The following is a 15,674-nucleotide window of genomic DNA, read 5'->3' as shown; positions in this document are numbered from 1 at the left end:
CAGTCGTATAAAACCCACGATGTGACATATAACTTCTTTTGTGTTATAAAAGTATATTTCATTGTTAGAAAGAGCATATTTTCTAATAGTTCAATAGTGTGATTTAGAACTTTTAATTATTTAGAGACATATGATATTTGGCACTTTTGACCCAGACCCTGCAGATGGTTGGAGGCAGTCAGTTCTGACTCTCCCTTCAGTTCGCCTAATGTGAATAAAGACGGAGGGAGAAAGGGACAAAGACCCATTTGCTTCCCTCTAGGCAAGGAGGAGAATAACCAGCCCCCCAAACCAGTCCCCACATCCCCATCTGGTTTGATTTACCCTGATTTCCTCGGTCCACTCCCCTCTCAGCCCACCCCCTCGCTCCCAGATGTGGCACTGTCTCACTTGAGCTTCCGGCAGAATGGGGAGAGTGGAGGGTTTCCCTGGGAAAATATGCTGTGAGATGCTATCAGAGCTAAAAATATGCAGGCCTTAAGCTCCGCCTTCATTAGTCAGAATAAAACCCAGGGATTTCTGCCTTCTGGAGTTTCAGACCAACGAAAAAGGGGGAAATCAAAGAGCCTCCTCATTGGGGCTTGGGGCTTTTCTCAAACACTTTCTACCAAGGAGCCAGACCCTGAGCTGGACCCGTAGGTGGCTGCCCTGGGCAAGGGGCTGGCTCTCAGCAGGACGGCCTAGGGTGCACCCATCCCTGGCTACCACATACTCTCATTTAATCGGCATTCCCATTTTATACGTGAGGACTCAGACTCAGAAAACAATAGAAGTTAACCACACCACTGGCCTTTTTCAGTTCATCCTGGACTCAGGCTCTCCCTTGTCCTCCCGATGCTCACACTGCCCCTGCCTGCCAGGAATGCTTGCCCCTTCCCCACCCCGCCTCCCTGTCTTCCCAGACTAAGGCTCTCTGTCATCCTTCAAGTCAGGCTTCACATGCCCTTCCTCTTGGAAACCTAAGTCCCAGGTGCTCTGTTAGATACTCTCTGTGCATTCTGTACTTGACCTTCTTGCCATTTATCAAAATTGTGATTCAATGTGAACTGCATGACCATTTAATGAATACGGTCCATGAGTGGGGGGATTGAGTCAGTCTTGCTCACCCTCATGATGCCTGTGCTTTTCACAGCAGGTGACAGACACATTGAACGTGTGGCATCTTTGTCTGATGAATGACTCAATTCCCCTGCCCCCTCAGAAAAGCTTGCCATGTAATCGGTGTCAACAGGTTAGCCCGCCTTAAGACAGCAACTATGGTAAAATGGAAGAGAATAAAGCACTAATTGTCTGGTGTGGGCGGTAAGCATTATAGTTGTCCTATACAGGGTCGTAGCGTCAACTGTGGAGGTGGACTAGAAGCAGGGGGGACAGGGACAAACACAAGAAAGAAACAGAGTAGTGGATGGGCATGAGGCGTAGGGCATAGCCTGCAGGCAGAACCTGCTGGTGGTTATTTTCTCCATCTTTCTCCCTTCTCAGCCAAGAATGAGGATGAAAGAGACTAGTTAAATTTTGGTTGTTGAGGGGTGCCTGGGTGGCTCAGTCGGTTAAGTGTCTGACTTTTGATTTCGGCTCAGGTCATGATCTCACAGTTCATGAGTTCGAACCCCACATCAGTCTCTGCGCTGACAGAGCACAGCCTGCTTGGGATTTTCTGTCTCCTTCTCTTTTCTCTGTCCTTTCCTCGTTCACTCTCTCTCTCTGTCTCTCAAAAATCATATAAACATTAAAAAAAAAAAAAGCTCAGTGGCTGAAAACCCAGCTCTGCCAGGAACTAGCAGATTCTTAATCTCTCTAAATATTAGTTTCCCTATGGATTAAGAATAGTAACAATGGTAATACCTACTTCTGTGGTTTTTGCAAGGATAGAATAATATTACAGTATTTCACCCTTATCTGCCATTTTGTTTTCCATGGTTTCAGCTACCTGTGGTCAACTATGGTCTGGAAGCAAATGAGTGTCAGGAAGTCAATAGGAGCCTAACACTACCCCACAGTGCCTACGTCATTCACCCCACTTCATCTCATCACATAGGCACGTTATCATCTCACATCATCACAAGAAGAAGGGTATGTACAATACAAGAAGGTATTTTGAGAGAGATCACATCCATATTTATTATAGTATATTGTTATAATTGTTACATTTAATTATCGTTACTCTCTTACTGTTTGATTTATAAATTAAACATTATCATAGGTATGTACTAGGAGAAAACATAGTGTATATATATAGATACTGGGTTCAGTACTACCGGTGGTTTCAGGCATCCACTGGGGGTCTTGAAACATGTCCCCTGTGGTTAGTGGGGGACTGCTGTATGCACAAATCAACTAGCACAGCTCCTGGCACATTGTCAGTGCTCAGAGACTGGCACTGATTCGGAAAAGAAGGCTCAGCCAGCCAGGGTCATTCATTTTTTCCTCTGTAGCCAGGGCCCTATTTCCCTCTCTCCAACCTGGGTTTCCACTCAGGACTCCCCAGGGAAGGTCAAAGCATCTCTTGGAAGATCTCATTACCCCTTCTCCTCACTCAGTCCAACGTTATTTTCCAACAGATTCAAGAATGAAAAACCTAGAGGAGGGAGAAAAAAATCAGTTGGAGGATACTATCCCAGAAATCATGAAGCCAGGAAATCAGACTGGGTTATTCCTAAAAACCAAAGGAGAGAAGGCAGGACCTATTTTCCCATCCCAGCCCTTTTTTTGAAAGGCCCATTCACTTAAAGAAACCCAGAATTAATTCATAGGGCCTGGAGCCTGTGGCCAGGGGTCCCTGAATTGACCATTTCCCACCCCAACAGAGGGGAAGGCCAGCCTTTGGGAGGCCTTTACTGTCTGCGGTTGATTAGTTAACTGTCGTCACCTGCAACTTGAAGTGTTCCCAACACCCCAGCTAAGCCCAGGAATGCTTCCCATACTTCCTCCTCCCTTGCTGACAAAGAATATGCAGACCAAAGAGTACATAGGACCAGGTATCATGAGACCTGGGTCTGGTCTTAGTTTTTCTAACTCGGGCCTCATTTACTCCATCTTTAAAATGAGTATGATACCCCAGATGACCTCTAAGGACTCCTCCTGCCCCAACAATCTGATGTTTTCCAAACTGAGACCACAGATGGGAATCTCCGCCTGCCTTGGGGGAACTGGCAAGGGAAGAGGATGCCGAGGTTCTATAAGGACTGCTCTAACCTCAGGAAGTTCAGGGACAAGCTCTGGGGGTTCATGGTTGCCCTGAAATAGTAGACACACATCTAGGTGCATTTTATTTTCCTTCTCAGAGAGAGTGGTTCATAGATAGCCTCAAACTCTCAAAGGAATCTAAACAGGTTAACAACTTCTGGCCTAAGAGGATGCAGCCCTGTATTAGTCTCATATTGCTGCTTTAGCAGATTACCACCAATTTAATGGCTTAAAGCAATATAAATGTGTTATCTTACAATTACAGACCTCAGAAGACCAACGTCTTCCAGCATGGTCACTAGGCTCAAGTCAAGATGTCAGCAGAGCCAGTTCCACCTGGAGACCGCAGAGAACAATCCTTGCCTCTTGCAGCTTCTAGAGGCTGCAGCTCATAGCCACATCACTTCTGTCTCTGCTTCCCTCCTCACATGCCCTTCTCCTCTGACTCTACCCCCCTGCACCCTCTTAAAAGGACTCTAGTAATTACATCGGGCCTACTCGGATAATCCAGTATAATCTGCCCACCTCAAGATTCTTAAATTAATCACATCTGTAAAGTCCCTTTTATGATGTAAGGTAACAAATTCACAGATTCCAGAGATTAGATGTGGCTATGGGAGGAGGGGTAAATTAATATTCAGCTTAGCACAAACCCTTTGGGAGGAAACATTTTATTTTATTTAAATTTTTTAAACACTTTTATTATTTATTTTTGAGACAGAGAGAGAGCATGAGCAGGGGAGGGGCAGAGAGAGAGGGAGACACAGAATCTGAAGCAGGCTCCAGGCTCTGATTTGTTAGCACAGAGCCCGACACGGGGCTCAAACTCACGAACTCCGAGATCATGACCTGAGCCGAAGTCCGATGCTTAACTGACTGAACCACCCAGGTGCCCCAGGAGGAAACATTTTAAATAATCAAACCCTTTGCCCCAGCAATTTCACTTCCAGAATTTCTCCTACAGGTGTAACTGTCACATGTGTAAAACCCCATGTTCAAGAAAGTCTATTATAGCAGAGTTTATAATACTGAAACCTGAAAGCAACCTGTCCTACTGATAATCAGTAAAAATGTAACTAAATAAGTTATGAAATATTCATATATTAGGATATTCTAAAAAGCCGCATTTTAAAAATAATAAAGTATATTCATATATACTAATAAGGAAAAGTCTGCCAGATACATTGTAAGGTGAAAACAGAAACTTGAAATCCAATCTGTATAATGTGATCCCCTTTTAAAAAAGGGTTTGTGAGTATGTGCGTGTCACTTCTGGATAGATGCTGAAGAATCTGTTAGTGGTGGTGACTGACTCTTGACTACAGAACAGCCAGAGGGGGGCACCTGGGTGGCTCAGTCTGTTAAGTGTGGGACTTTGGTTCAGATCATGTGCTCATGGCTTGTGAGTTCGAGCCCCGCGTCAGGCGTTGTGCTGACAGCTCAGAGCCTGGATCCTGAATCGGACTCTGTGTCTCCCTCTTTCTCTGCCCTCCCCTCCCCATGTTCTGTCTCTCTCTCTTTCTCAAAAATAAATAAACATTTTTTTAAAAATTTGTAAAGAAAGAAAAAAGAATAGCCAATGGACTTTTATCCTTTATTTTATACCCTTCTGAACTGCAATTTTTTTAAATTAAAAGTTATTATGAGTTGTACAATTTAAAACCATACATTTAGGGGTGGGGTGCCTGACTGGCTCAGTCAGTAGAACATGCAACTCTTGACCTCAGGGTTGTAAGTTCAAGCCCCACATTGGGTGTAGAGAGTACTTTTAAAAATAAAATCTTTCAAGAAAAAAAAAAAACGACATACATGTCAATTGAAACTCAGCACTTTGAGCAAAAAAAAAGGGGGTAGGAGCAGGGCCACAGCTCTGAGGTCATCCTTAGGAAGTTAGGATCAGGATGCATAAGAGAGAGCACTAATCAATGTCCCCTTCCTGTAACTTCGACTCCCATCCCCCTCCTGCCCCTACCCTCTCCTGCTACTGGAGCTAAAAGGAAAGTTAGTATACAATGGTGGAGCCTTGGTGTCACACAGGCTCAGGGTTGCATTCCAGTGCCTCCACTGACCAACTTTGTGGTCTTGGTCTTAGCCTAAGTAAACCTCTGTGTGCAATGTTAGTACCAATAACCTCATAGAGCTGATGCGAGAGGTTAAGTTAGGTCTTTAAGTGCAGCACAGGGATTAGCACTCAAAGACTTGAAGCTGTGATTATTAGTAAGACTGACTTAATCAGAGAAGGCAGTAAGAGCCAGAGAAAGGACTTCAATTTATCTTTTTACTTTTTTTTTTTTTTAAGAGAGAGAGAGAGAGCAGGGGAGAGGGTCAGAGGGAAAGAGAAAGAAAACCTTGAGCAGGCTCCATGCTAGCATAGAGCCTGACACCGGGCACAATCCTACCACCGCGAGATCATGAACCAAAATCAGGAGTCGGAGGCTTAACCAACCGATATACCCAGGAGCCCTGGGACGTCAGTTTAGTTCAGCGTGCCCATCTTGCGTGTCTTGGTGCCTCATGTCATCAGCATTGGGGGTGTCAGAATTAATAAAACAAGACTGTTTCCAAGTTGCCTGCATGTGGTATGAGAGATGGCCACCTAAACAAATAGCTCCCATACAAAGCAATAGGTGTGACCACATTGTGTGTCCGCAATGGTGGTAACATTGAGAGCAGTTATCTCTGCCTTGGTTAGGAAAGGTATTGTGAAGAACTCCAGAGAGTCTTGGCAAAATTTCCCTGGGTCATTGTGAAGGCTGGAAACGTTCTATGTGGTATCTGGATGACAGCTTCAAGGTTGTACGCACATGTAAAAATCCATTGATCTTCACACAACATTTTAGCATTTGCTCACTATTCTTTATGAAGGGCAGCCTCAATAAAAGTGTAAATTTAAAAAAATAGGATTTTTCCCCCTTTAGCCAAAAGCTAAGGGTTATTAACCTGAGTCCCCGTGAAATTCAGTGAAGAGTATGTATAGATAGGTGGGGGCGTCTTTCTGAGGCAAGTGTTCACAATTTTTGTCAGATTCTTAAAGGGATGTGGGGGCCTTTAAAAAGTTAAAAATCACCAGTCAGAACCTTCCCTAAAATGAGGACCACTCACTGGTGGTTCTGCTAGGGTGTGTGACTAAAGGTCTGACCACTCTGTACAGACCACGTTTTCTGGGAACGCAGGACATGAGATGGAGAGGCACATATTTATTGGACTGATCGCAAAACAAACATCTACATATTTCTTTGTGGAACTAAATGCAGGTAATTATCACCAGTAGATCTTTAGCTCAACTGGGAAAAAAAAAAAAAAGGCGTGGCTTTTTATTGGCCCAGCGCGTTGGTCTGCAGCCAATCCAGAGGCGAGTGGCTCTGCCCACGCCCCAACCCCCAGCCCCATCCCCATCCCTATCCCCATCCCCATGGGGCAGAGGTCCTCTGGTGGAGGGGTAACTTAGCCTCCAACCCCCGACCCCTTACAAGCAGTGAAGAAACCTTAACCCACGCTCTGGATTCCTTTAGGGCTCTTCATCCAGTCCCGGCTCACAAACCAGAATTTCCAGTGTGACTATGTTGGCAGAAAGTTAACATGCAGCCGAGGCAGAGGCCTGGGTGCCCACTGCGATGGATCTGCCCACGGGGACAGGCCAAGTCTCCTGGTCATTGGTCTTTCTCTTGGAAGGAGACAGATGGGAGAGGTGCGGCTCAGTAAGTGGAGGCCAGCAATGAGAACCCTGGAGTGGCAAGAATTTGGAAACTGAAACCTCAGCCCCTAAATATATTCATCAGTTGCCTATATTGAGTGCTTATAGGATGTTACCAGGCCTTAGGCTATGCAAAAGCTTTACATAAAAGACTGGGATCCGAACCAGAAAGCTGAGGTGTGAGTAGCAGGTTGGCCATGTTGTAGCTGTGTTGCCCTGGGCCAGTTGTGTACTCTTTCAGGATGTGTTAAGACCCTCCTCTGTAATAATGGGCTTAACAGCAGTACCAACCCTAAACTCAAGTGTAGCTTCAAGCTAGCCCCTATCCAGACTTCTGATTTTTTAGAAAATTGAGATACAATCCATTTACCATAAAATTCATCCTTTACAAGTATACAATTTAGCAGTTTTTCTTATACTCACAAAGTTGTGTGACAATCATCATCTAATTCTAGAACATTTTCATCACACCAAAAAGAAACCCCATATCCATTAACAATCACTCAACATTTCTGTCTCCCCACCCGCCCCCACTCAGTCCCCACCACTCCAGCCTCTGGAAGCCATTAATATACTTTTTGCTTCTATAGATTTACCCATTCTGGATCTTTCATATCTTATGTGGCCTTTTATGTCTGACCTGTTTGAGCATAACGTTTTCAAAGTTAATGTATGTTGTGGCATGATTAATGACCTTATTCCTCTGTATGGCCAAATAATACTCCATTGAATGAATGTGCCAAACTGTGTCTATTTATCAGTTGGTGGACATATAGGGTGTTTCCACTTTGGGGACATTATGAACAATGCTGCTATGAACATCTGTGTACAAGTTTTTGTGGGGCAAGTTTTGTGGGACAAGTTTTTGTGTTTTCACTTCTCTTGGGTATATACCAGGAGTGGATGATTTCATCTTGTATCACTCCCCCCTCCTCATCAAAAGGGCTTTCCTTCTGTCCCTCAAACAAGCCAAGCTTGCTTGCACCTCGGGGCCTTTGCACTAGCCGTTACCCCTCTCTGGAAGGCTCTTCCCCCAGATTTTTTAATGGTTCACTCTTTGTCAATTGGATCTCAGTTTAAATATCACCACCTCAGTAAAGCCTTCCCCAACCATTTTATCAATCATTCTCAGCCCCTTACTCTATTTTCTTTATATTGATTATCATACTCTGATTTGTTATTTATTTGTTTGCTTGTTTGTAGCAAGTCTAGCCCTTCTGGAATGGAGGCTCCACGAGAGCAGGACCTTGTCTATTATGACATTAGTTATCCCAGGCTGTGAGAACAATGCCTGATATGTAGTAAGCACCTGTCAAACATTAGTTATTACTACTTGCTACCTCACAGCAGAGTCAGAAAGTAGGCACCCTTATTATCTCCATGTTACAAATGAAGAAATGCAGTCTGAGAGGAGTTAAGTGGCTAAAATCAGGAAAGTAGAAAGGGTCAGAGCCTGACTCAAAAGGATCGTCTGGCTCAAAAGCCGGTGTCCATTGCATGAAGCTTGCTGCTTACCCCAGCTTTTCTTCCTGGACCTGTCTTAGCTTTCCAAAGTGACAATTCCAGCAAGGATTCCTCTGAGCTTAGACATGAGACAGGGAGAGAAGGCAGACATGTGGAGACTGTTGGGTCGGGCAGCACTAAGAGGACTGTCCTCAGGGGAAGGTGGGTAGGAGCACCCCCCCACCCTAACTCACACCTTCTGGGAACTTCAGTTGGAGAAAGGGCTCCCAAGAGCTGCAACCCCTGGCCTCCCTCCTGCAAGGCCCTGGTCAGTCCTGGCAGCCAGAAACAGTCTCTCTAAAGTAGCAGACCCCACCTGCAGTGCAATGAATACCCGGGTGAACTCAATTTATGCAAATTCTAGTAGGAACAGTGGTAATTAACTACCTGCTTTATGCCAGATGCTTTTCTTATATTAACCCACTGAATCCCCCAGTTTGCCTGATGAGGTATATGCCATGTTGTCCCCATATACTGATGAGGAAATTGAGGCCCAGGGAGGTTAAGTAACCTGCTCAAGGACACTTGACTAGGGAATGGTAGAGGCAGGAAATAAGCCCAGTCTGCCCAACTCCAGGTTCTGCTTTTAACCACTCTACCTTGCCTGTGTCTCAGTGGGGAGTTTGAGAATAAGGCTTCTACCCTTACAGCTGTATGATTTTGCATAATCCACATAAGGTCTCTGGTGTTCAGTTACCTTATCTGCACAAATGGAAAAGAATCAGCTTCCTTCCCAAGTGTGTTCTTTAGAACTAGATGTTAACAGGTGTTATGTGGGGTGGGGCATGGGAATTCTATGATCAGTGGGATTTGGAACACTATGGGTTAAACTAAATTGAGCAGGATTCTTTACAGCAGGACTTCTCAGTGCCTTTAACATGTCAATATGCAATGAGTATCTCCAAGAGGAGGGTTGAGAATGTGGCATTTCCCAAAGTTTATTGAACACGAGACAATGTGGAGTGGTGTTTCATGGATCACAGTTTGGGAAACACTGATTAAAGAAGATTTTTTCAGGAGAAAAGTAATTTTTCCTGAAAGGTAGAATTCTCTTTCCTTTCCCTACTTGTACTAGGTGGGAAGAAAGCGACTTATAGACAGACACTCACCAACTCCTTCAGGCTGGTAGAGAAGCTTTGGGGCATTTAGCAGGAGATGAACCCATTTACTGAGCACCTACAACACGTCAGCTCTGGGATTATGACTTAGGTTGTCTCTTGTGATTCTCAAAACAGACCTTCGAGGTAAGTTTAATTTAAGAAGGCAAGGGCATCTGGGTGGCTCAGTCAGCTAAGTATCTGACTTTGGCTCAGGTCACCATCTTGTAGTTCATGAGTTCGAGCCCCACATCGGGCTCTCTGCTGTCAACATAGAGCCCACTTCAGATTTTCTGTCCCCCTCCTCTCTCTGCCTCTTCTCCACTTGTTCTTGCTGTCCCTCTCAAGATAAATAATTTTGTTTTAAAGGCAGTATAATGTTGCAAGTGAAAATGTTGGCTTTGGGCTTGGATAAACAAGAGTTTGTGTCTTAGCTCTGCCATTTGATAGCTGGAGCTGTGCAAACTTGTGCAAGCCACCTAACTTTTCTGTGCCTCACTTTCTGTAGCTGTAAAACGGATAATACAGCACCTACATCATATGGTAATGTGAAGATCTGCTGTTATAGCATACAGAAGCACTTACATAGTATCTGCACATAGCAAGTATTCAGTAGGAGGTAATTTTATTATCATTGTCATCATCATTATCCCTGTTTCACAAATAAGACAGATGAGGCCCAGGAAAGGTAAGTAACTTGCCTAAGGCCACACAACCATTGTGTGTGGGGAAGCTGAGACCCATATACAGCCCAAATCTGCTTTTCCTCCCCAGAAGCACTGAAAGAGGCTGAGCTAGTCACAGGCTTGCAAATAAAACACTCTCCTGTCAGCCATCTCACGTGGAGTGCCACTCGGGAGTGTGTGGGAGTTTCCCCCTTGGACACAGATGGTATCACCATGCAGGAGTATTCAGACCCACTTGCAACAGTGTGACTGTGCCTCAGGACCCTTACAAAGGAGCCTGGAGAACTAGGGTCCTGAGCCCACAGGCGTCCCTTCAACAGCCTCCCCATACAAGAGCCTCTTCTGGCCTTTCTTCTGAACCCCAAACCAGTTCTGTGGGAGCATCCGTGAGAAGAATGACTGATGTGAACATTGTGTGCTCAAGAGGCCACACAGCCACCCCTTCCCCCCCCCCCCCATCAACCTGGGATCTTCCAAGTCCTATCGTGGGTGGAGGATGTCTCAGTGGCTGCTACAGGGAAGGGGGCAGCAGGGAGACAACACGGAGGCCAAGGTGACAAGTTTCCAGGCTCCTGCCCTGAATCAATGAAAGAAACACCTCTTGAGAGACATTTTTGTATTGTCCTTCCATGTAACTTTCTGTTGGGGAAAAAAGTTTGGTACCCACCCCATCTCATTTAAAAAAAATAAGCTTTTAAATAAAAGCTTTACATTTTTTTTATTTTTTTAAGTTTATTTATTTATTTTGGGAGAGAGAGCGCAAGCACAAGTGGGGAAGGGACAGAGAGAGAGGGAGACACAGAATCCAAAGCAGGCTCCAGGCTCTCAGCTGTCAGCACAGAGCCTGATGCAGGGCTCAGACTCAGATCATGACCTGAGCCAAACTTGGACACTTAACCGACTGAACCACCCAGGCACCCCTAAATGAAAGCTTTAAAAACCACTGATCTGGTCCATCATTTTCATTGCACTTATTGGGGAAACGGAGACCCAGATTGGAAGGACCTGCCTCTGGTCCCAGTGTATTCATGGCAGAATGGGATCTAGAACTCACATCACCTGACCCTTTAATCCTAACCTCTCAGATATCAAAGTCTGAGATGGGTTAATTTGTTAAAACTCAAAAGGAAAAACAAAGGCTGTCTGTCCTTCCTTTTCAAGTTGGCTCTTCCCACTTTAAAAGCAGTTTTCCCTCTGTGCCCTTGTCCTCCCTGTTCCCTCATACCGAACGCTGCGGGTCCAAACAGGCACAGGAGAGGAGCATCACTACAGTCCCCCTGCCCCCATCCCCTACCTTGAGTTGCTGGCCTGAGCAGTGACTCAGAGGATCAAAAGGCAGAGAACAAGGAAGAGACTGAAGTAGAGCTTTGAGGACCTGCTCAAATCCCAGCCTAGCCACTTATTATCTGCATGACCTTGAGCAAGTTACCAAACCTCCCAGTGTCTCACTGTCATCAGGTGCAAAACTACAATAGCTCCATTGCCTCATGGGGCTGCCATGAGGATTAGACTTAATTTGTACAACAGATGTTGGTGAGGATGTGGAGAAGTGGGAATCCTCTTGCACTGTTGGTGGGAATGCAAACTGGTACAGCCACTCTGCAAAACAGCGTGGAGATTCCTCAAAAAATTAAAAATAGATCTACCCTACAACCCAGAAATTGCATTACTAGGAATTTACCCAAGGGATACAGGAGTGCTGGTGCATAGGGGCACTTGTACCCCAATGTTTATAGCAGCACTATCAACAATAGCCAAATTATGGAAAGAGCCCAAATGTCCATCAACTGATGAATGTATAAAGAAGATGTGCTTTATACGTGCAATGGAATTCTACTTGGCAATGAGAAAGAATGAAATTCTGCCATTTGCAACAATGTGGATGGAACTGGAGGGTATTATGCTAAATGAAATAAGTCAGTCAGAGAAAGACAGACACCATATGTTTTCACTCATATGTGGAACTTGAGAAACTTAACAGAAGACCATGGGGGAAGGGAAGGGGAAAAAATAGTTTCAAACAAAGAGGGAGGCAAACCATAAGAGACTCTTAAATACAGAGAACAAACTGAGGGTTGATGGGGAATGAGGGAAAGGGGAAAATGGGTGATGGGCATTGAGGAGGGCACTTGTTGGGATGAGAACTGGGTGTTGCAGGTAAGCAATGAATCACAGGAATCTACCCCTGAAACCAAGAGCACACTGTATACACTGTATGTTGGCTAACTTGACAATAAATTACATTATAAGAAAACAAACAAATAAATAAAAATAAAATCAAGGCGTAACATAAAAAAAATACGTGAAAAGAACCTGCAACATAGAAGTTGTGCAGCAAGTAATAGTTCATTTCAGTATTATTATGTTAACTATATTTTGATAAGATCTGCAGTTCTTTGCCATGAATTAAGTGCAGTATGCTCTCTGCGCACCCACACCAAGGCCAAGCAATGCTGCACTCTGACATATATTCTTCATGGAGAGCTCTGCCCTATATAGGAATTTGAAACCTCTTCCACCTGTAGGCATACGCTGAGAGGGGATCCCATAAACACAGTGTGACCAGCCTTGACTGAGAAGAGCAGTCAAGAAATGGCTCTAGAATCAGCATGCTGGGTTTTATCTTGGCCCCACTGTTTAACTGCAGACAACTTGGCCTTTCTGAGCCTCCATTTTCTCATCTCTAAAACAGGAATCATAGCAGCACCTGACTCATAGGCTTATTGAGAGGAGCAAATGGGACAATGTATATGAAATCCTGGCTCGTCCTTAAAAAGTGGCCAAAAAATAATAGCTTGTATTATATTCCCTAGGCTTAGCCTTTTCTGCTCATGAAGAAAGTGTTGTAGGAGATAAAAGTGGTGCATCCGGGTTTGAGTGACTATTGGTAAAGTTCTGATTCTGCCACAAGTTAGCACCTTTCCCCTCTTCAGGCCTCAGTTTCCCCACCTGCAGACTAAGAGGGTTGGATTAGTTCAGCTCTAACTCCGAAGGAGAGCTGATGAGAAGGTGGCATGGCTGTCCATGTGGTTTCTGGATGGTCTCAGTCTTCCAAGATACCCATATGGAGAAGGACCAAGAAGACTACTGGAAAGAATGCTCTGTCCTTCCCAAACCAGGGCCTTGGTTATGAGAGCTGCCCTGGGGATACACAAATCCAGCTTGAAGTTCTGTCCTTACCATTGTGTGTGACCTTGGTAAAGTCACTTCACTCTCTGAGCCTTAGTTCCTTCATCTGTAAAATGGGACCTGAAATGGTACCCAGAGTAAGGGACTGCAATGACCATGTGAGCCAAAGCCTACAAAGTGCTTGGCACACAAGAAGTCAGTAATGGTGTGTTGTTTAATAATCATTATTGATGCCAGTTGCATCAATCGGACTCATCCCTGGGCATGGCGCTCTTCTTAGAGCCAGTCTGAGTGCACCTGTGTTCATTCCAAGTATTATTTCTAGTGGCATTAAAGCTTTTTATGAGAATAGAAGCCATCCTGGGGACCCACCTAAAGAAGAGGAGTTGGCCGGTTTCTGCATGACGACAGTTGAGATTCCCATGATTCCGGGTCAGCCTGAAGGAAGCGACAGCCATCAGTCCTTCCCCACCCTGCCAAGAAGACCAGCTCTGCAGGGTTGGAAAGGACCACAAGCTACATCTTGCCCAACCCTTCTACCTGGGGTAAGATGCCAGGAGGGGAAGTGACCTACCCAAGTGTCATGGCATGTTACTAAACCTAAGGCACTTAGTATATGCAGTATTGAAAAGCGTATCTGTGTTTGATTCTTGGCTTCTTGACTTACAGGCTCAGTGACCTCACTGAACTTCATTCCTCATCTGGAAAATGGGGATAATAATAAAACCTGTTTCCCAGAATTGCTGCAAAGATTAAACGAGCATGCATATACATATATGCATATAGGTAACTAACATGCATATAACATATAGCAAGCCCTCTATAAATCACAATGTCCAGCAGAAATATAATGTGAGCCACTACGTTTTAAATCGTTTTGTAGCCACCTTTACAAAAAGCAAAAAGAAGTAGAGAAAATTAATTTTGATAACGTATTTTATTTAACCCAATGTATCCAAGATACTATCATTTCAACATGTAACTAATAACAAAAGTTATTAATAGTTTACATTTTTTTCTTACTGAGTCTTTGAAATCTGGATGGGGTGCAACCTGGGGAGATTTTGGCAACCGGTTGTCACAACTAGGGGAGCCCGGAGATGGGCAGTAGTGTATACAACTGGCATGAGACCAAGGATACTACCGAAAATCCTACAGTGCGTAGGACGGCCTCCCCTGCCAAACAATTATGTGTCCCGAAATGTTAACAGTGTCTGTTTTACGTGTCTACTTCATGACTACTTCACATTAGCCCCTTTCCACATTCTCAATAGTCACATGGAGCTGGGGCCTACCATACTGGACAGAGCAGCTCTGTAACAGAACATTTGGACATGCACTGAGAAGGTCCAAATTTTTAGGGATTTGGGTTTTCGTAAATTAGTCTTCCTGTTCATCCTGGAATAACTGGCCAAATGAGATGTGACTGGTTCACTAGTGCCTGGCTGGCTAAGGACAGAGCCCATCTGTCTCTGGCTGGTCAGACCCTTCCAAAGTCACCGCCCTTCCCTGGTAGACGAGCCTGGGACAGACAGTGAGCCCTGTTGTTCTTTTCTGGGGGGACAATGCTACAGGCCCTGCTACCTGCCTGACAGTGCTATTGTGGCTCAGGGAGAAAAGGGCTTTGTCAGGACAGCAGGCGGGGAGACTGCGGTTCAATGGGGCTCATTATATCTGTACTCCCGGGATGCTGATGCCAGCCCTGGGGAAGCCACGCCTCCTTCTAGAACAAATGGGGAGCCTGAGGCCCTGACAGGGTTTAGAAGAACCATCAGTAGATCCCAGCTCCCTCCACCTCAGCCCACTGCCCTAAGACATGAAACTCACCTAACTCTGAAAAGCCTTGTCTCAAAGCACAGGGTGAACACAGGGCAAGGGAGCCCCTGCCCTGGACCACAAAATTTAGCAGCTCCACAAATCACAAACATATCCAAAAATATATGTATTAGGGAACATATGTGTGTACCTACCTCTCAAGATCTGGGTTCAGCTCTGGCACAATGAGACCATAACTGAAATATCCTCTCTTATGATTAAAAAAGCCCAGGTCAGAAAGAAAGACCACAAATCTCTTGTTCCATGTCCTTGGAACAAATGCAATCAGGGTTTGAAGGCAGTGAGAGTTTGAGGGTCATATTTATACCAGCCTCAGAAATGGGCACTGTTTAGTAGCACACGTTAAATCTAAGCAGCAGAAATGCTTAGCTAAGAGAAAAGACCAGTTAAATTTTCTTGTCCAATCCTCCCTCTCAGGTAGTGTAGATGTTGCTATAATGAACTATCATTTCCTAGTAGGACCAATCATCCAGTTTCCAGCTTCTCTGTGTTCCAATTTATACTCGACTTGGAGGTACTCACCTCCATTTGAACTCTGATGCC

Source organism: Panthera tigris, chromosome A1 (assembly GCF_018350195.1).
Source record: "Panthera tigris isolate Pti1 chromosome A1, P.tigris_Pti1_mat1.1, whole genome shotgun sequence".
Classification (NCBI taxonomy): domain Eukaryota; kingdom Metazoa; phylum Chordata; class Mammalia; order Carnivora; family Felidae; genus Panthera; species Panthera tigris.
The sequence above is the reverse complement of the archived record's forward strand: the minus strand, read 5'-3'. Positions refer to the sequence as shown.